Genomic DNA, 12505 nt, shown 5'->3' with positions numbered 1-12505 from the left:
GGGCGACAAAAGCGAAATCGGTCTGTACGATTCACTTTTGCTGGCATCCTTGCCTGGCTTCAGTAGTGGGACCACCCTGCCCATTTTCCAAACTTCGGGAACAACGAGGGTGGCTAGCGACAAGTTGAAGACTTTGGTGAGATACTCGACTCCCGACTCACCCAGCTGCTTCAACATTACCATGGAGATTCCATCAGGGCCCTACGCTTTGGATGAATTAGCGTTCCTGATGGCATTGGCAACATCATCCATTGTAAATTGTGGTGGTTCATCCTCGGCAGGAAGAGATCTGATGCGACGTAATACTCTTCTCTTCGCCCTGTCACTCTCTGGATGCTCAACAAACTGTCGATTGAAATTACTTGCGCACCTCTTCGGGTCAGTCAAAGTAACGTCGCCAAACGTGACTGAGGTCCTATCTTCCCTTCTTCCAGGGTACGAGAGTGACTTAACCGTTGCCCACAATTCACCTATACCGGCTCAAATGTTGCAGCTCTTCAGATGATTCAACCATTTGTTCCGCTTATGCTCGCAGCTCCCTGAATCTGGGGTCATTGGGGTTGATATGACGAAGCTCATCACGCTCATTTGCTAATCCCGTCGCCTCTGCTGGGAAATTTGGTCTTACTTCGGGTATTCGACCAGCAGGGATATGGCGAGCGGCTGCAGCAGTGGTGATGTCCCGGAACGTCCTTTCCGCTACCCGAACATCAGAAGGATTGAGCAATTCTCTGAAGCGGTGATTGGTGAACTCTCTGAAACTCGGCCAATCTGTTTTTTTATGATTGACGAACGTGCGGCGTTCAGAGGTGATGAAGTCGGATGGTCTGCTAATGGAGACAATTATGGGGAGATGGTCTGATCCAAGGGAAATGACGGGTTGCCAGGTAACGTCATTTGTCAGACCAGGTGACACGATTGTTATGTCAAGCGAACTGTGACACTCTCCTCTAATTCTGGTAGGGGCGTCTTCATTGACCGTGCAAAACGTAGAGCTATCAATCTGCTCAGCCAGCGCTGTACCTCTCTGGTCGTTTCCGAGGGCCGAATGCCACATCTCATGATGCACATTAAAATCCCCCAGGACCAGACGATTATGACCTTGCAAGAGCGGGCTAATGTCAGGCCTATAATCAGGGATACAGCTATTTCTCGGCGGGATGTATACATTCAGCAACTCTATCTCGGCAGCTCCACACCTGACTGCTACCCCCATACATTCCTTGTACGGGTCATTAGAGACAGGCTCAAGCGAGATAGGTCTGTACTGGACAGACTGGTGCAATAGGAAAGCCAATCCCCCACCTCCACTTCTGGTGCGATCTCTCCTCAGAACATTCTAACCATCACAATGCTCTAAGCTGTGGTTGTTGTTCAGCTTGGTTTCGTGCACCGCCGCGACCTTGATGTTCTTCCGACTCATAAAGTCTACTATCTCCTCGATCTTACCTCGGAGTCCATTGCAATTCAATTGCAAAAAGGCTGCATTTTCGGGGATTGGGACAACAACGGCTGGTGTTAAAAGCTGCGTGTGCTGTTGTTGTCGAGGGGACTGCGGGGGAGTTTCATAATCAGACGACGAGGGAGTCTCGTAATCCGATGACGACTCGCTGGGGACTGTGTTCACGCAGCATGCAGCAACATAGTCCATGTCGTAGTCCCTCACGTGGACGAGTCCAGAGCAACCCTTAGATGCACCCACTCCTGACATCTATTGCATCTCACCGAAGGTTGGATGTAAGTGAAGATGCGGATGTGACAAACTGAGCACAGATATATTGGTCCTGGGTTTTCCTCCGCCCCGGCTCGGACCAATAGAATTCGGAGCAGGCATTCCGGGATATGCTGCTCCCAATACAGAAAAACGAAACAAATACAAATATGTACACACTGAGGTGGCAGCCGCTGGCCGGAACATTGGTTTTGTGTTGTTCCGGGTCAATCCGGTACGAAAGAACCCGCTGCCGTGGGATTGGCAAATTCGAAAATGTACAATATCGTTATACTTCTTTCGGTAACACCCCCACAAAAGTTCAAACATTTAGGATTAAGAACGTGTTCGCTGATAAATTTTAAATTGGGTTTGCTTCTTTCATTATGTCACAGGCTTAGGGTATATCTCTGTCGGCAAAGCCGACTGATATACGAACGGATAGCTATAAAATGTCACAGTCATGAAGAAATGCGTTTTAATAATTAGTAGCCACCATTAATATTAAACCCTATGCTTTTTCAATTATACATTAACATCTCAAAGCAAAGATTAGAGATTATTTTAATTTAGTATTTAATTCACAATGAAAGTAAAACTTTTAACCAAACTAATCGTTTCAATAACAAAGTTTGTGTTCATAAGAATTTCTCAGCCGAGTCAATTTAAAACTTTGACAATTGAAATTGTATACCATTCCTACTTTTTGCAAATGAAAATACCACCCATCCAGCCTTTATCAAAGAGCAATGAGAAAAGAATTTTTAAATCCGCCTCAGGATGTGAAGGAATTTGCTATGTAACAGTTTAAGTATTTCACACTTTTTATGTTTAAGGCGAGTTTTGCTCTTTAATGACTACAAACAATTTAAAAAGATAATATTTGGCCAACAAACAGCAGCACTAACAAATGTTGATTGCCTGCTGTCAGTCAAGCTTCAAGTGAAAATTTACTCTGTATCTTTTTGTTTTCACTAGAAACTAACTGCAAAGTTTCACTTACAGCAATCAGAACGACTAAAATCATGACGTAACACAAAAAAGCAACAGTTTGAGAAGAGGATCCCAGATTTCAGCTTCAGGCAAGACGTAGCAATTGCAATGGTTGTTTGAAAATTTCTTGGTATCAAATACAAAGGGCCGCTTACAAATGACTAGTTTCCAATGGATTGAAGTAGAATGACAATTTTGTTTTTACAAATGTACAAAATTTCCTACAGATATAGTTAGGCGTATGGTAGAATAATAAAAGCATGCTATAGTAGTTGAAATTTTGCACGTTTTTCCGGAGTCTTACGCTTTTAAAGCAGTGTACATACATTCATTTTCCACGTGTCTTATTAGCAAACCCGCGTTGCACACTGAATGCTAGGATTCGTTTAAACAATGCATGTGTTTAAACAACTTTAACTGGACACCAAAATCTCTTGTAGTTTTGCTCTCTGTGCCAACGTACTCATTACTTAGTAAAGAGTGAAGTAAAAAGTTTTGCCTTGTAAGTTGTTTAAGAAATAACTCATTATGGACCGACCAATCGTCACGAAATTTTGTATTGAGGTTGGGTTTCGACCAGAATAGAAACGATTATTTTTTGGTGATGATCGCAAAATATTAAGGGGCTAAAATTAAAATTAACCAAAAACAAAATTTTTCTCCGATTTTGTAGCGGCTCATTTTCCAGGAGTTGGTTTTTCAGGGTCGCGAAGGCTAGGCAATGACAGAGATAGTGTCCCAACGTTTAGTGTCTGCATTCACTTCTTTCCGCATAACCTATTTTGTGCAGGTGTTCTCTTAGCCCTGGTGTCCCGTAAAGATGCCTCTCAATATACTAATGTCTTTTATACTCATTTAAGGTAGTTATTTTGTTTTGTTCTCGTTTGAGTTCCCCCATAGGATTTTTGTGTTGTTTCCTTCTGTTTATTGTTCAGGAGGATATATGGGCTTTTTTGGCCCATGTCTTTAACTCTAGACCCGCCTCTTTTAAATGCTTAGCATTGTCTAGGTTTATCGTAGTCTGCTCCCTGCCTTGTTTTACCAAGGAGTTAGCTATTTCGTTACTAATCCCTAATCCCTCCATGTCCTGGTATTCATATGATGTTAACCGAACCATGATGGGAGTAGTGGTTAATTTAATTGTTACACTGCAAGACTGTTCTTGATTTTACTGTCTTGCTTTTTATAGCTTTAATTGCTGCTTCACTATCCGTTAGGATGTTTACAGTGATTGGCTTTGTGTTAGCGTTAAACCAGTTCAGGCACTTTGTAATCGCTCGGATTTCGCCCTGGAACATCGTATTATGATCCGGCAGTCGAAGAGAGATTCTCGTTTCCTGGTCTGCAATATAGATCCATTCGCTCATTAGGAATTTCCTGAATGTGTTTTTTCCATTTATGTTTTCTGTCCAGGATCACTCCCAGGTACTTAACACTTTGAGAAATTTATATGTTCTTATCTACACACAGAAAAAAAGGCCTCTCTAACTTATGTCCCAAAAAAATTTTACAGTAAACATATGTATTGATGTAATTACCAATATTAAGTGCGATTTTTTTCCTTGTCCAATAAAATATTTGCATTCAAATTTTTGATTCAATTATAAAATGTATTGGACGTTTAATTTACAAAAAGCACAATTTCTTTAAGAAAAGAAATTGTATGATTTATTCACTCATTTTACCGTCTTTACTCAGTGATGTTCTCTAGAACATTGATGAAATAGACCAACATAATGAATGCCTACTTTCGTTTTCCTAGTGAATATACATAGTTCTGTTTTCCGGGTTAACATTTAGATTTGGATTCTCTAAGAAGTATTATTACATAGTCTGCATAGCAGACGTATTCAAATCCCTCCTTGGTTAAGGTCCTTATAGTATTGATCCACAGAAGAGGTGATAATATCCCTGTGGCGTGTTCTGGCCTACTTTGTCCCTTTTTATTATGTTATGTAGCGCGAAGCTTATCCATATATTCCTTAGCATGTAGTTTATCCAGTGCCTCAGGGCCCGGTCCACCTGGAACTCGCCTAAGGAGTGGATTAGCGTTTCGGTGCTGACGTTGTTGAAAGTTCCTTCGATGTCGATGCATACAGCAAGTGTATGTATACATCTTCATTTCGAAAATTCTCTCTATATGGTGTACTACCTCATGTAATGCGGTTTCCACTTATCTGCCTTTTACGTATGCATGTTGTTTATATTTAATCATATCGTTGAGAATGTTGCTCTTTATCATAGTGTCGACCGTCCAGACAAGGGGCTGGATTCTTGTTCTATGAAAATGTGAAATGAAAAATTTTATAAAGGAAAAAAACTGTCAAATGAAAAAAATTATAAAGAAAATATTTTTCATTTCAAATTTTCATAGAACAAGAATCCAGCCCCTTGTCTGGTATGGTGAGAAACTTCTTGCTTCTTTAACCATCAGGTTGTCGATTTTTGGTGCTTCTTCTGATGCATTAACAATCTCCGTCGATGACACTGTGTTTTTTTCGGTTGTTTGCATCTTCTTTTGGATAGAAACTTTTTGATTTTTGAGACGTCGTTTACGCTATCTATCTGTTCACAAAACAACTTTCTTCGAATGACCTTACTAGTGACTCGGTTAATTTGTTAACATTTCTGTGTATGTATATCCTCCTTACTTAGGCAAACCTCATATTCTTGCCCTAGTCTATCTTTTACTTGTTTCCCGAACGTAGTCCAATTGGTTTTGGATTTGTTTCGGAATGCCACCCGGTTCGACTGTGGCCTCGAAATTTTAAAACTAATATACCTATGGACAGAGTAGGAGTGTTCCTCTGAGTCCCTCCACTCATATACCTCGTTTATTGGATTTTTGGAACATATTGTTGTATCTAGTACTTTCATCGTAATTCGTTTAACAAAGGTTGGTGTGCATGGTACAATAATACAGGTAAAAGCAAGTCCCAGCTGATTAGGTTCAGCCGTAGTACTAGTGTCAAATACAATATGAAGTTTATTAAGTTGTTCTTTTCGTTAATTATCGATTAATATTTATATTTTTTTACTTTCTGATAAACAAACATTAAACACATATTTTTGAAGTTATAGATAGACTTCACGAGTAATATGTACGTGCGAACTTCGAATAAATAGATCCACAGGATGCAACTTTCGAATAGTTTAGCAATCTGTAAGGATGGTTTAAGAGAACACAAGGCCGTGTAAAATGATGTGTCAGGCATTGGCGGATACAGGTCAATGCTATATTTATTTAGGGTCAAGTGGGCATTAATGGAAAACATTATGAATGAAATCTCAATATATTGGATGCACTGTGAATTATACGGAATAAGACAATAGCAGAGTATGGTTAAACTTCTATTATGGAACTTCTATTTGGTTATGACGAAGCAGATTTGTTCAAAATATCCCTAGTAGGCCCCTCTAGCTAAGGAAGAGTTATCAGAACAGCAGTTTCGTCTCAAGTGTTTTTTAGTTTTTAGCTACACAAAACGTCAAGCGAAGGATTAAACAGAACATAAACCCACGTCCAGATTTCGTAAATCTGAACTTACTATAAGGCACGTTGAAACTCTCCTTTCGTTACACCTGTAGGATGAAAATAGTGAACCCACTTTGCATCTATGAACTTCAGCCAACAATTTTTGGGGATAATGTCCAAACACACTGATTTTATTTAAAACATATGTACATACATACATAGAACAAAATATATTTTATATGTCGAATTCAGATGTTTCATTTGTTTATGTCATATAAGGGGTCAGAAATACCGCAGGTATCTAGTACTGCATCACCATCGGCTTTCTTGATTTGCTTCTAGCAGTGTTTATTCATTAATGTTGATAAATTTCATTCTGAATCGTGCATTTCATCTTTTCTTCGCATATAATATGTTTGGATTTGGTTAATTGAAAATTGTGATTCAATGTGCCCCATCTGAAATTAACCATGAATAATTAGTAATTCTGAATATTTAGATGCAGTGATCTTCTTGAACTTCCGACACTGAGCTCCAGTCCACCGCCTTTATTCGTCATGAGTTTTGCGGTAATCTCGCTTACTTTACTACCATCTTGTGAACATCCTCTTTAATGGGATTTTCTACAACGGTGGTGTTGATTTCGCTGCTGCTATCGGATTCGGAGTCAGGGTCGTTCCATTTTCTGATACTTGGGTCAAGATTAAGCTCTCGCTAAGCTTCCCTGTCTCCTCCTCCGTTTTTCTTTTCCGGCCGTGCTTATAGAGTCCAAAATTAAGGGAAAACGATCTTAATATGCATTCCATACTATGGTGGGGAGTATAAAAAGAATTCCCGGAGAAAGGTGTTACTGTAGAGGTGGTGGTCTAGGGAGTCAGTTCAGCACCGTCCGACTATAGGCCTTCTTATAAATATTATGCAGAAAGTAAACACTGACTTTAAAATAAGTAAATTATTCTGTTGCTATGACCCTTGATGTTTTTAAATAATAATTCTACTTTACTTCAGCTTTGGTGACATTCACTCTGTTGTGCACTTTAACATTACACAAAAACTCTCCATACATACCTGACACAAAGGTGTTAACCATGCAACCGACCGTGACCAACTAACAACTCGTTTAAAACTGTCACACGCAAAACCATACACATTTCAAAGGAGCTTCTTCATTCAGTTTTGTCATTGACAACCTGCCTGGTTGCATTTAATCATCATCAACGTTATGGACAGAAGTCACACAAAGTCACAAGAGACCAACCATTCATACGAGTATGTATCCCTGCCTTAAGTGACAAACTCCTGGCATATAATTTATTAAAACAAAGAGGCAAAAAGGAACTGTGCATGTTTAGTTAGAAATTAACCTAAACGGGTTTCATTCAACGACTTTCATTCAAATACTAAACTAATATTGTGATAAAGATGACAAGAGAAGAAGATTAAGGATACTAAAAGGTACAGCACAATTTTGTTTAAGTACATAATATGGTATTTGTTGCTTATCATCGTTTCCAAACGGTATGCCGAATATTGTACGACACTGCTTTGTAATTTAATTTGCTGAAATATTTCAGAGAAGTAAGACAGCATTACGCTGACATTTAAGCACGACAATCTTGCTTTAAGGAGACTCGCCGTTGCATGACGGTTGCAAGGCTAAGGAATTTCTTCAAAATCGGTTTTGAATTATTAGTGAACATTTTTAGAATTGGCAAAAAAAATCTGCACGCACGAAATATTTCGAATTTCGACCAATCCTCTTTCAAAATAAAACTTGAACGAAATATTTTTGAAAAACAGAATTCGTTCGCAATTTTCGAATTTTGTGGAAGCAGACTGTAAGTTTTGTCATTAGCTTTAACTTCCGCCTCAGTTTTTAATTAATCATTACGTTTTAGGTTAATATTTAAATTTATTCCATTACCATGAGGAAATCTAGTCCACTTTCGAATGATTACACCGTCCGACAATTTTCAAAAAATTTTGTTACACTTGAACCGGACTATATACGTTTGAAAGTATAGGCAAACTGGAGTATAATGGTATTTTTAATTTTTCGTTTTCTCATCGTTTTGACCTTTTAGAGGTCAAACAAATTTCAAAAGGTCAACATTTTCCAAAAAGATATTTTAAATACTTGAACTCGTCGTACGATGCTGGTATTGGTGTCATATTAAAGAGGAGATTATAGACTTTATATAATAATTAAAAACTATTGCATTCCAGGATAAAAAGGACATCAAAAATATCCTTGAAAAATTAAGTCAAAAGTGAGCATTTTGGCAGGCGCATATCTCCTAAACCGCGAAGAATTTTAATTTGCTCATGGAGGCAAAGTTGTAGCTCTTGTCATAAAGAACATCAATTCTGGACAAATGAAATCCACCAAACCTCATTTTCAAGGTCAAAGTCGCCAAGGTCAAACCCCTACAAAAAGTTATAGAAGATGATGAAGATGAGGTTTGGTGGATTTCATATGTCCAGAATTTATATTCTTTATGACAAGAGCTACAACTTTGCCTCCATGAACAATTTAAAATTCTTCGCGGTTTAGAAGATATGCGCCTGCCAAAATGCTCACTTTTGACTTAATTTTTCAAGGATATTTTTGATGTACTTTTTTATCCTGGAATGCAATAATTTATAATTATTATTATATAAAGCCTATACTCTCCTCTATACTATGACACCAATACCAGCATCACACGACGAGTACAAGTATTTAAAATATTTTTTGAAAAATGTTGACCTTTGAACTTTGTTTGACCTCTAAAAGGTCAAAACGATGAGAAAACGAAAAATTAAAAATACATACCATTATACTCCAGTTTGCCTATACTTTCAAACGTATATAGTCCGGTTCAAGTGTAATTTTGGCTGTCCTACAGTGTAATGGGGAATATACTCATATGTCTGTCATATATAAGAACACACATATATTCCCCAAAATCATTCCAGAAGTGACAAGGAAGTTCAAAAACTTAATATACTCGTACTTAACATCCTAGGATAATTTATTTGCCCAGGTTTCATATTACAAGTCCTGTAAACTTTTGACATTAGTTCTAATTTCGGATATTAAATTTAATAAAAAAAACAAGTAAGAAAAGTCTATAGTCGGACGGAGCCGACCATGGGATACCCTATACCACTATCCCTGGACAATCGCTCTCCACGGAAGTTCTTTTCAATGATTGTCAAAATTTAATTATCAAATATCAGGGATGTAATGTATAATACTTATGACCAAAACCAAAAGGTTATCTAGCATGACAAAGAAATTTTTGTAGCACGAAAGGAAAATTTAGTTCACACAAACTAAAATGTAATGAAACCCACTTATGTAGTACTACTACTTCCGTTGTTTAACCGCTACGTTATTGAAATTTTTACCAATTTCACACAAAAGTTTCAGTCCATTTAACCCGCTAAGTATTATCTGATTTTCACGTTGGTTTGAACGCTCCTTCTTCATCAAAAACTCAAACTTTGTTTAAAATTTTCCGGGTTATTATTTTGACTACACAGCCTCTACAAAATTGGTTAAAATTTTGTTTTTGGTCCATTTCATTCCCTGAACATTTCACGATCATCAGCAAAAACTAATCATTTCTATTCTGGCCCGAACCCAACCTCCTTAAAAAATTCGTTACAATCGGTCCATAATTGCGGCCTTAAGCTTGTTTACAATTTTTAATGGACGGATACACATCGCTAAATCGCTTTATCTCGTCGAGATATGAATTTTGGCATACAAAATAAGGGGTCTGGGACGAATATTTTGTGGTGTTACATAAACTTTTGGAGAGACAATATGTAGCATGGGATAAAAATCTGGTTCTCTACACAGAACCCATTATATATTAGGCAGTAGGACCGTTATCTAGCAAACACTTTATTGCAATTTACATCAGAGGAAAGGTCAGTAGTTTTTTCCCATATGTAGGCTACTTTGCGAAATATATATGTCCTCAAGGAATTAAAATATCGACCAAAAATAAAATTTTTATATTTTTCATACAAAAGTAATGGTCCATTTCACCGCTAAAGACTATCAGATCATCATTCAATATTGTATGCATCTTTTTCGATCTGTACTCTTACGCGGTGCAAAATTTCGTGACTATTGATGTATAATTGCGACTTCTATCGAGTTTATTATTACACTACAAACAAATATCGGAATATATTAGGCTGTAACTCCGTTATCTGATCATGCACATCAACATATTTGGCATCAATTGAAAGGTCAAGCGTTCCACTTTCAAGTATATCTCACTTGTCCGGAATAGCACTTAAAGGAATTAAGATGTAAGCTGTAAATTAAAAATTTTCACAATTTTCACACAAAAGTTTTGGTCCATTTGACCCTCTTAATATTATCCGATCGTCATCTCAAATTGCAAGCTTCTCCTTTGTGATATACTCTTACTATATTTAAAATTACGCGTTGATCGGACTATTATTGAGACCTACAGAGCCGCTAGAAAATTGGATAAATATTATGTTTTTGGTCCATTTCACCCGCTAAATATTTCACGATCATCATCAATAAGAATAGGGATCTATTCTGATCTGAACCCGACCTCCATACAAAATTTCGTGGCGATCGGTCCATAATTGCGGCCTGGAGCGTGTTTACAATTTATAATGGACAGACGGACGGACGGACGGACTGACGGACGGACACACATCTCAAAATCGCTTTATCTCGTCGAGATATGAAGATTGGTATACCACATTGGGGGTCTCCGACGAATATTTCGCGGTGTTACATGAATTTTTACCAAAACAAACTTATAATACCCTTTTCCACATTGTGGTATCTATATATATAAAAGAGCTTAGTGATGAGTGAGTGAGTGAGTGACTGACTGACATATCATCGCCCAGACGAAACGGCTGAAGCTAGAAAGTTGAAATTTTTACTGTAGGTTGCTGTTGGTGTGTAGGGGTGAGATAAGGCTGGGTTTTTGGAAATTCGACCTAGAAGGGTACGAAAAGTACTAAAAGTTACTAAATATGGTACCCTTTGTATTAGGCAAACGGGAAGAGCTAGAATTCTGAAATTTGGAATGAGGGTAACTGATGGAGAGTTAGAAATATGTACTAAAGGGTTTTTGGAAATTCAAGCTCTAAGTGTACGAAAAGTACTAAAATTTACCAAATTTAGTACCAATTATATATTTTGAACGGATATAGCTAGAATCATGGAATTTGGTATAGAAATCAAAGTTGGGAAGTGGTGCTTCTAAAAGGAAATGGTTTGGAAAATTCGTAATCATGTGTAAGAAAAGTACTAAATTGTACTAAATTTAGGACAGAGCTGGAATCCCGAAATTTGGAATTGAGATTACTGTTGAATTGTAGGATTGGGGAAGTTTTGGAATTTCGTACTTATGTGTATGAAAAGTACTAAATTTTGTACAATGGGGATTTGGGTGAACGGATAGAGCTGGAATCTCGAAATGTGGAATTGAAATTACTGGTGGAGTTTAGGATTGTGGAAGTTATGGAAATTCATACTTATGGGTACCAAAAGTACTAAATAGTACTAAATTTAGTACAGTTTGGATTTGGGTGAACGGACAGAGCTTGATTCCTCAAATTTGGACTGAGGGTCACTGATGAAGAGTAAGAAAAATGTAACAAAGGGGTTTTGGAAATTCATAGTAGTACAAAAGTACTAAATTGTTCTAAATTTAGTACAATTTGGATTTGGGTGGACGAATAGAGCTGGAATCCTGAAATTAGGAATTGATATTACTATTAGAGTGTAAGACTAAGATAGTTTTGGAAATTCATACTTATGGATATGAAAAGTACTAAATGGTACTAAATGTGATACAATTTGGATTTGGGCGACGGATAGCGCTTGAGTCCTGAAATTTGAAATTAGGATTACTGTTGGAGTGTAGGCAGTGTTTGAATTTGCTACTAGTTTTTCACAGCACAGCACAAGGTCTATGCTGGTGCTGTGAAAGTGACGCAGCATAGCACATGGCCACAGCATCAAAAATAAAAACGAGTGCTATTGCTATGCTGTGCTGTTTTCAAAAACAAAAACAAAATCTAAAACTGTTGCTGTGCTATGCTGCGAACATAAACGTAGCAGAGCACAAGGTCTATGCTGTGCTTCTGAAATCTTCACAGCACATAGCATAGCATAGTCATCAAAATCAAAAACGAATGCTATTGCTATGCTGTGCTGTTTTCAAAAACAAAAACGAAAAATGTTGATGTGCTATGCTACGAACATAAAAGTAGCATAGCACATAGCATAGTCATGAAATCGAAAAACGATTGCTGTGCTCTGCTATGCTGTA

The sequence above is a fragment of the Musca autumnalis genome, unplaced genomic scaffold, assembly GCF_047663935.1.
Source record: "Musca autumnalis isolate F117 unplaced genomic scaffold, ASM4766393v1 scaffold_2, whole genome shotgun sequence".
Taxonomy (NCBI): domain Eukaryota; kingdom Metazoa; phylum Arthropoda; class Insecta; order Diptera; family Muscidae; genus Musca; species Musca autumnalis.
This window is presented reverse-complemented; position numbering follows the sequence as displayed.